Source organism: Ruditapes philippinarum, unplaced genomic scaffold (assembly GCF_026571515.1).
Source record: "Ruditapes philippinarum isolate M1 unplaced genomic scaffold, ASM2657151v2 ctg1362_1_1_1_1, whole genome shotgun sequence".
Lineage (NCBI taxonomy): Eukaryota > Metazoa > Mollusca > Bivalvia > Venerida > Veneridae > Ruditapes > Ruditapes philippinarum.
The window spans coordinates 238,172-247,850 of record NW_026859423.1 but is presented as its reverse complement, the minus strand read 5'-3'; the positions used below and the strand labels follow the sequence as shown (position 1 = coordinate 247,850).

Here is a 9,679-nt window from a genome sequence, read left to right as displayed (position 1 = left end):
AGGAAAAACAGAGTTGAAAATGAAGATACTGAACTAAATATAAACACAAAAATACTATCATGTGAAAGTGTCATTGTAATGATCATAATGTTGTGTATGTTTCAACTACATTAGTTAATATATGCAAATTTTTGTGAAAATAAATTCATCATGAATTAAAACTTACCACAGTGCCACTTTGTTCCTCTGATGATGATGGGAAGTCAGGGAAAATTTTTCTGAAATCACAAAAAATATGGTCCTCAAACTGCATTTCATGTATTTACGATTCCTGACGACAAAAAAGTTTACTTTCAGCATAATTCAGTCCTTCCTGGAGAAAGTGATCAAGTATGTTAAAGTTCTAAGAATTCAACTATCAGGCTTAACAGTACGGCGGAGTAGCAGAGTGATTAAAACACCGAACTAGTAATCAAAAGATCACTAGCTGTGTTGGTTTAAATCCCGTCAGGGGCAAGCCCTTGTTTCCTTGAGCAAGAAACTTTACACTCATTGAGTAGTTGGTTCCATGAACAGATTCTTAAGTTTGCATATAAGCTTATAGCTTTTAACACAAACTAAAATAAATTTTATATAAACAAACTATCATTCTTCATAGCATTACAAATGTTACCTAATTTTACGAAATGACATACTCGTGCAATTATTTAACCTTCAGCTTTATGACCACCAACTTAATTTCAAGTGAGAACAAACATAAATTAAATGTCAATTAAAACTAGAACGGTTTTTGTCAAAAAAACATATGTCTCCAAAACTATGGATGGTCACTCATGTGAAGTTTCATTGAAATCCCATCAGTAGTTTGACTTGTGAAGGCCGGACAAGATTTTATATTTATAGCTCTGACGGCCATTTTGTGCAGCAAAGCGGAACATGCCCCTGATGTGCACAACTAGGTACTGATCACTTCTGTAAAGTTTGGTTGAAATCCCACCAGCAGTTTGACCTGTGAAGGCCGGACAAGATTTTTCTACTTTAAGCTCTGGCAGCCATTTTGTGCAGCAAAGCGGATTGTGCCATTGATGTGCATTACTAGGGATGGTACTGATCACTCCTTTTAAGTTTGGTTGAAATCCCGCCATTAGTTTGACCTGTGAAGGCCAGACAAGATTTTTCTATTTTGAGCTCTGGTGGCCATTTTGAGCAGCCAAGCGGAACGTGCTGGTATTGTGAACAACTAGGGATAGTACTGATCACTTTTGTGAAGTTTGGTTGAAATCCCACCAGTAGTTTGACCTGTGTCAGGCTGGACAAGATTTTTCTATGTTTAGCTCTGGCGGCAATATTGTGCAGCCAAGCAGAACGTGCCGGTATTGTACTAGGGATGGTACTGATCACTCCTGTGAAGTTTGGTTGAAATCCCACCAGTAGTTTGACATGTGAAGGCCGGACAAGATTTTTCTATTTTAAGCTCTGGCAGCCATTTTATGCGAGATTGAACATGTTGGTGATGTGCACAACTAGGGATGGTAATAATTGATCACTCCTATGAAGTTTGATTGAAATCCCACCGGTAGTTTGACCTGTGAAGGGCGGACAAGCTAAATGTGGACAGACGTACGGAAGCTCTAACAGGACAGTAATAATGTGGCTAATCTATTGTTCTCTGTATTGTTCTTTTTAGCCACACAAAAGAAAATAGCCACATAAAAGCATAACGGAATGAAATGCATCAAAGAGAAAGAACAGTTACCTTAAATTGTCCCTATAGCCACATTATTACTGTCCCGTGAGAGCTGACGGACAACCGGATATATTTACAAAATGATCTTTTTGGCCATTTTTAGTCGCACAAGGCTTATCCTTTTCCCTTATATAGAAATGTTTTGACGACTTCCCCCCATTGCCATGGTAACAGGAAATTTATGATTGAGCATGCTGTTACAGAGGCTATGGCCTTAGTCAACATTTGTGCCAAGTTTCATCAGTATTGAACTTGTAACAGGAGGCTTTTCAATGAAAACAGTCATTTTTCACAATATGCTCATGGGGTAAAAGGTTAAAAAAAGACACACAAGTAAAAACGGAATGAATAGGATCAAAGAGAATTTACTGTTATACCCATTGTTTTCCAAGTCGGACCGACAGACTGACGGACAGAGGGCATAGGCAAAAACAATATGTCTCCCAAAAATTTTGGAGACATAATGAATTTTGTTGAACAAAATTTTTAATCATTGATGATAACCTATTTACAACTTACATCTAAGTGACATTTTTCAAGCTGAGTTGTTTCCCCTTTACAAATGTTTATTGATTAGCTGATACATATAGATTTATTGGAGCTAATACAGTGCTGTAATTTATATATTTAAGTACCTTCTTAAGTAATCAAAGTGCCTATGATTTAAAGCAAAATTATCAACCTAACCTGAATCTATATTGATTCTCAGGTATTAACCTTCAAATTTAAATGTCATATTTTACATGTAGTGACCTTGACATTACCATAGCCAATGTCATAAGTAAACTGAAAGTTTATCCAAATAAATATGTTATAGTACTTGAGTAAATTTCAACAGACACTTCCAATAGTCTTCAAGAAAAAACAATACATTTTTACTTACTTTTCAAGCTTGTGATCCGACATTCTGTCAAACTTTTGCTTCTGTTAAATGTGACCTTCTTAAGTGCGGTGTACCTATAAAAAAGGCCTGAAGTGAAACTAACAATCGACAGTTACTTAATAAGCGCGCGAACATTTGAATAAAGATAAATATTGATAAAGAACCCTCATAAATTGTAAACGCTCAAGTAACATATTATATTACAAGTTACAACTCCCTACTTGAAATACCATTCATAAAACAATAACTTTATGCAAGCCTGGTCATTTTGTTTTTTGTATGTTAAAAAACATTACTCGAGTTAAAGTTTGAAATGATATTACCATTCACAAGTCAAAGCCACAGTTTAAACTGGCATGCAGTTATGATTGTATTGAAAATATAAATACTACATTATGTTTAAATATTAAGTATGCCCTAGATACTGATAAGGGCAGTATTTATAATATCAAATTACAAATTTGGTTAAGTGACTTAACGGACCAGTGACTTATGGTCAAAATCTAATTAGTAACAAGCAAATTCGTTGAATTTATATCCCCTGACGAGTACTGGTTATTATTAACACAACAACTGAAGACATAAGGCTTTATTTATATATTAATCATGTTAAAATGTCTGACCGGAACAAGGCGACAATATGTGCATCTCCTCTTGGTATTGAAGGTTCCAATAAAGTTTCAATGAATTCCAGCCAGTAGTTGCAGAGAAGTAGCGAGGAAACAAATATTTTTCTATATGCATACTGCATAACAAATCAAGGGCCATAACTCTGAGTTAAAGTGTCTGACCCCAACAAAACAATGATATGCGCATCTTCTCTTGGTATTGAAGGTTTCCATAAAGTTTCATTGAATTCCAGCCAGTAGTTGCAGAGAAGTAGTGCGGAAACAATTTTTACTCTACTGGTATATGCATACTACATGTACATAACTAATCAAGGGCCATAACTCTGAGTTAAAGTGTCTGACCGGAACAAGGCGACGATATGTGCATCTCCTCTTGGTATTGAAGGTTCCCATAAAGTTTCATTGAATTCCAGCCAGTAGTTGCAGAGAAGTAGCGCAGAAACAATTTTTTCTCTATATGCATACTTCTTAACTAATCGAGGGCCATAACTCTGAGTTAAAGTGTCTGACACGAAAAAGCCGATGATATGCGCATCTCCTCTTGGTATTGAAGGTTCCCATAAAGTTTCATTGAATTCCTGCCAGTAGTTGCAGAGAAGTAGTGCGGAAACAATTTTTACTCTATATGCATACTACATAACTAATCAAGGGCCATAACTCTGAGTTAAAGGGTCTGACCGGAACAAGCCGACTATATGCGCATCTCCTCTTGATATTAATGATTCCCATAAAGTTTCGTTGAATTCCAGCCAGTAGTTGCAGAGAACTAGTCCGGAAACGAAATTCGGAAGGACAGATGGACGGACGGAAGAACGGACGGATGGACAAGGCCAAAACTATATCCCCCTCAAACTACAGCTGCCATAGAAGTGACAAATACACCTATCATCTCTATGACACAGGATTTTGATAAAGGTTCTTTTGTCATTATCTTTTAAGGTGCAAATTTGAGCCTGCAGCATGGGTTCCTCACATCAGTCATTCTTGATATGAAAATTTGAGCCCTGAGATTGAAGAAAAATCCTTCTAAGGTGTAGGATTTATAGAGCAGATGTAAAATACAATATCATGCGGCATGCCCGGGTTCTGTACATGGTCTTGTTGAGGTTAATATTAAGTGAGCCAAGTCTGAACAAAGTCATCAAGGGGTATAGGATTCATTAAGTGATATAGTCTGATATTTGACCCGAGTATAACCTAGTGCATGAGTGGCATGGGTTAAGCATATCCATCTTATTAGGGTTGACATTTGAGCAAAATTTGTAGAATATACTTCAAAGGGTATATGAATTATATAGTTGTTGGACTGAATGGGGAGTGTGCAAGACAGAATTATCTAGCACCGGTGTAAACAGTAGATAATACTGTCTGATATGCAATAAACCTTCTAACACAACAGCGATTACACAGTTGTTCAAGAAATTTATGCTGTTTTGTAATTTTTTAATGTCCCAGATACGTTATTATGTATTAAAGTTAATAAGTTTAGTATATCCATACTTTTGATAGAAATACTGTAGAGGTGCAACGATACCTTTCGATGCATCGAAAACCGGTTTTATGAGCGCCGATTCGATTCCCGATACCAACTGTAACATTTTCGATTCGATTCCCCACCCAAAAATAAACATGGAAAAAAGTGAGAGTTTTAGTCTTTCCCTTCGCGCTTTATCACGTTACATACGATTGGCCAGTTAAAACTCGGTCATCCAATCAGTGGGCGCGTAATGTTTTATTTTCGGCAAACAAGTCAAAATGGCTACCAACATCAATGTTGATAAAATAAAATTAAAAAATCCTCCTAAAAAATTAAAATCAAAGGTTTGGGAACACTTTGGGTTTCGGCACTTTCGGGAAGGCCAAGACACGGATAAAGCTACTTGCAAAATATGCTTTACGGACGTGTCATATCCAAAGTCCGACAGTACGTCTAATTTAATGCAACATATGAAACGAAAACACGATGTGGACTTGTTTGGTCAGCTTTATCCGTGTCCTGGCCTTCCCGAAATAAGTTTGATTAGTACTACAGTAAGTAGGCATATTTGACATTGGGATTGATTATTATTTCTTTAGTCAAGTGTGAAAAAAAGTATTAATTTCATGAATTTCATTTTTTCTGTATTGTTTACTAGACTAAGAAGTATTGTGTGACAAGTCACAACACTGACATTAGGATTGATTATTCATTTACATATTATGGGAATTATAAACAGAATATCTGAATATCAGTTTTGACAACCTTGTGAAACTTTGTTCATTATTATTTACTTTACAATTTACATACTTTGTTAAATTCCTAGTCAGCAGAAGGTATCTGTGATAGTCATGTAGTTGAGATGAATGATTATTTTCCTGATTAAAATTATTTCTAAATAGACAAGAGCATTTTATTCACATTAACACAATTATTAAGTCAAATAAGTTTATATAATAGTTATATTACAACAGAAAAGCAAAGCACTAGGTTGAAGGCCACTCACTTTTTGAGCAGACAAGCAGAATTGTATACCAAAGATAAATTAGTAATCAGAAATGTATCGAATCGAAAAAAATCGAATCGGAGTGTCTAAAATCGAAATCGAATCGAATCGAACATTTGGTGTATCGTTGCAGCCCTAAAATACTGTGCCAACGGTTTAAACACCAAAAAATATGCCATATAACTAGAAAATGTTTTTTAAATAGCTTACACCAACTGTCATTTTGCCCTGTCCTTAGTAATGGTGGTATATATATTATTTCAATATGTTTTGACAACAGTTAATAAAATTTCCAAGAAAACTTTTTTATCAGTCACTAAAATAGACCTACATGTATCTTGTATATATTATTAAAAGAGGGAAAAAGTCCTGGGTCCAGTTCAAAACCTTACAACACCGTTACTAAACAGTATTATTTACTTCCTTAACTGTTATTAAATGTTGTTTTCAACTTTTGTAATGTTAACTATGTTCCAGCTATAATGTTGTGTTTTTGGGATTTAATACCACCAAATTTTGATTAGAATTGTTTAAATAACCTTAAATGTTACCAAAATTACTTAGTTGAGCATCATTATAGCGTATCATACAGTTTCCATTGAGAAAAAACAAAAACGTGCTAAGAATTTCCATGACCAAATTTTAGAGGCATTGTGATGTAATTGTTACTTTCCTATAATGAATCATAATGATTTTCAACGCTTACAAGAAGATGGGTTAACAGTTGTTGTTTTTTTTTTCAAATTGATATAAATATTAAAAAAAATATTTTTTTAAAAGAACATCATTTTAACTTCCATTATACTGTTAACTTTTGTGACATTTTTGGTTAATGCCAATTTAATTTATTCCTACCTTTGCTATGATGATGATTAAATTTAAAAGATTGTTAAAATACTCTAAGTTGATTGTTTAAATCGAACCCAGCATACATTGAACAAGGGAAGAAAGACAGGGCCAATTTTGGTAGAGGATTTATAGACGATATTATTTACCAAATATCAAAGCTCTAATCAAAGCTCTAATATAAGCCTTGTTACTTCAGAAAAGATTAATTTTTTAAGTTTTTACTAGAAGTACAAGATGAAAATTAATGATTACCTCCCATGATTACCTCCAACCCCCACCCCAGGCAGAATTCAATTGTGACCCAAGGGCTATAATTTGAATTTGCTTAGTCCAATATATCAGATGTTACAGGGTTGTTATAGTTCAAGTCCGTCAAGTCTGACATTGCTTAGTCCAAATATTTAGATGTAACCGCGGATTTGATGCTATTTTTTACATGGGTCAAATGCGCTTTCGCATTTTCAAATAAATGTCAAACTGTAAAAAAAAGAAAATGCGATGTCTTTCAATGAAGGACTAGACATTGTTTTGCCCAGAAGCAAAAATATCTCAAAGCGACGTCATATTTATAGGACTAATATTATGCTCAATAAACAAACAAAGTTTAAAAGAAATATCTTTATTATTTTTGTAGAAATATAATTTTATTTATATTTTTTATGTGAGCCTGATCGGGCATAATCTGATAATAATTTTTCACTAGCCTGATCAAATAAAGGACACAAAGAAAATTAAAGGATGACTGTGGGCGCCTTGCTTAATGCGTATGCATTCCTATATGGTCCCATATAAAAATGTTGTATATATGTATGTATGAACACCTGTGTATAAGAGATCCCTCTATGTAATTTTCAGCTAATTTTTGTAATAAAATATGTTTGTTTTCATGATGATGTGTATTTATTCAATAAAAACTGTTTTAGTATATTTTTCAAAATTAATTTACATAATTGACAAATGAAATATAACATGCCAAAAAAGATTCTATAGACAGTTTGAAAATAGGAATCATTATTTAACTGTGGTGGATCGTTATTTAACTGGGGCGAATCGTTATGTGGCGTATAATTACTGGTGCGAATCGTTACTGTAATTACTATAATTACCCAATAGACAATCAACATCGTATAATTCAGTACATGTTTTACTTATAAAGTGCTACCTATTTAATAGATGGAACTATATTCCGCGAAATATAGCGTAAATCCTGAATACATTGTTGTTATAGGCCTATAGTTCTCTAATGAAGGAATAAGAAAGAAAGATAACTCTCGCTACGGTCAGAGGACCCTAATTTATTTTCTGATGAATATCTAATAATTTTAAACATTACTTTAAATATATATCACAAAGTGAATATCTACAGAAATTATTGCACAATTCAGACAGGGCTTTCTTCTCTCCATTTCGCTGTTTAAAAATGGCTCTGTCTTGTGGCTATCAATCGCGATCTATCAAGTGCTAGGTACAAGGACACTAAATCTGTATGGGTATTTCCTTCCTTGGTCTGCTATATTAAATTGAACGGAATCAAAAAATATTTTATTTAGTGACCATAGCGACAAATAGCCACTTGCAAATTGAATGGTACTGATGAGCAATCCATTCTGATATTATCGTAAGTCGTAAACATATAGCTTAATTCATACAGCCCATTGAATATAAAATTGGCTACATTAATTTATGTTATTATATCAATATTTACTAAGATTTTTTTAAATGGCTGTAAAAATGGACTGTGTTTTGCTTTTGATGATAACCACGAATCATAGCACATAGCCCCATGTAAAAACTGAAATGAATTCAGTAATGGACAATATATATTGTCTCTTTCGGGGATCCACGTATGGACCCATGAAAAATTTAAAATACTTTTAAGTAGTAAAACATATAACATAAATGCAGTCAGTTATTGTTAAGTAACGTTCAATGCCTGCTACAAACAGTTTAATGCCCTACAACATACCATCCTGATCCAGGTAGTTGTAACTTTTGAAGAGTTGGTTCTTTTCCGGACTAAGCAACAAGTTTGTTTGGGTTTAAAGGTATATCATCACAATTTTGATCACACCAAACCTCATTTTTATGCAGGCTAATGACAGTTTTCCAAGTATATAACCTCACAGAAAGTTTTTTTCTCCAAATAAATTAATATGTTTAAACAAGTAACTGCCAGATTTTCCACAATAAAAATAGCTTTTATATTAAATTTTATGCAATTGCCGTTTATTCTAATATAAAACTCTACTGTATTTATACTGGAAACTGCAAAATCATTATATTTCTGAAGGAACTTCCAAGATTTTTCATATAAATTACTTTCAAATTGCAGTGCTAGTTCATTGGCATAGAAGACAGTGAAAATCACCACTGATAAATATATATTTGCTAAGTCTCTCAAACAGCAGGTGTCTAAGATCTAGTCCAAATTAAACAGTATCACGCTAGTTTACTTTAATAAGAAAATGGATTCTTTAGCAGATATCTTATTTTTAACTTGTGTTAATAGATTAATCTATAATACAGAAGTTTAAATCACATTCAAAACTGTCATTTTACTCCAATGCACAAGCATTTTGCAAGAATCCCCCATTTTTTTATTGTGGCAAAGAAACAAGCACACTGACACTGTGGTGTATGTACGGCAGGAAAGTAAAAATCTTGGCACATTTCCCCTAGAATCAACTAGGGACAGGGGTAACAGTGGCATCATGTTACAATTGACTTGTCAATAATAAAATGTTTCAATTGAATCAAATAATAACCTTCAATTCCTTAAGTTTAACTTAGACAATACACTGGAATAACAAAACCATTCCAAAACCAAGGATGTAAAATAAACAAAGAAAACAATATAATTTATTTCAAAAGTATATTACACTGTATTTAACACACCATTTTTTGTATAATAGTAAAAACGTTTTTTCATGATAGTAAAAATGTTTTTTCATGACAATAATTCTTTTTGTTGAATTATTATGAATAATTTGAATTTTATCCATGCTAGTATTTTTGTAATAAAGCTTCACCAAACATAGTTGTCTCCCTTATAGGTTTTTTTTTAATACTAGTACAGTCGACTCTCGTTATCTCGAAGTCTAAAAATATATCAAAATAGGGAAATATCGAGATAAACGTATAAGGTTTG

At 33.4% G+C, this 9,679-nt stretch overlaps 1 long non-coding RNA gene across 1 annotated transcript; it reads right to left on the bottom strand.

Moving 5' to 3' along the window:
• Positions 1–157: 157 nt before the first annotated feature.
• On the bottom strand, positions 158–7,798 carry LOC132756458 (uncharacterized). Its single transcript, XR_009629329.1, has 3 exons — positions 7,694–7,798; positions 2,571–2,644; positions 158–218 (listed from the first exon to the last, which is right to left on the bottom strand). It is a non-coding gene; the product is annotated as an uncharacterized LOC132756458 (long non-coding RNA).
• Positions 7,799–9,679: the final 1,881 nt, after the last annotated feature.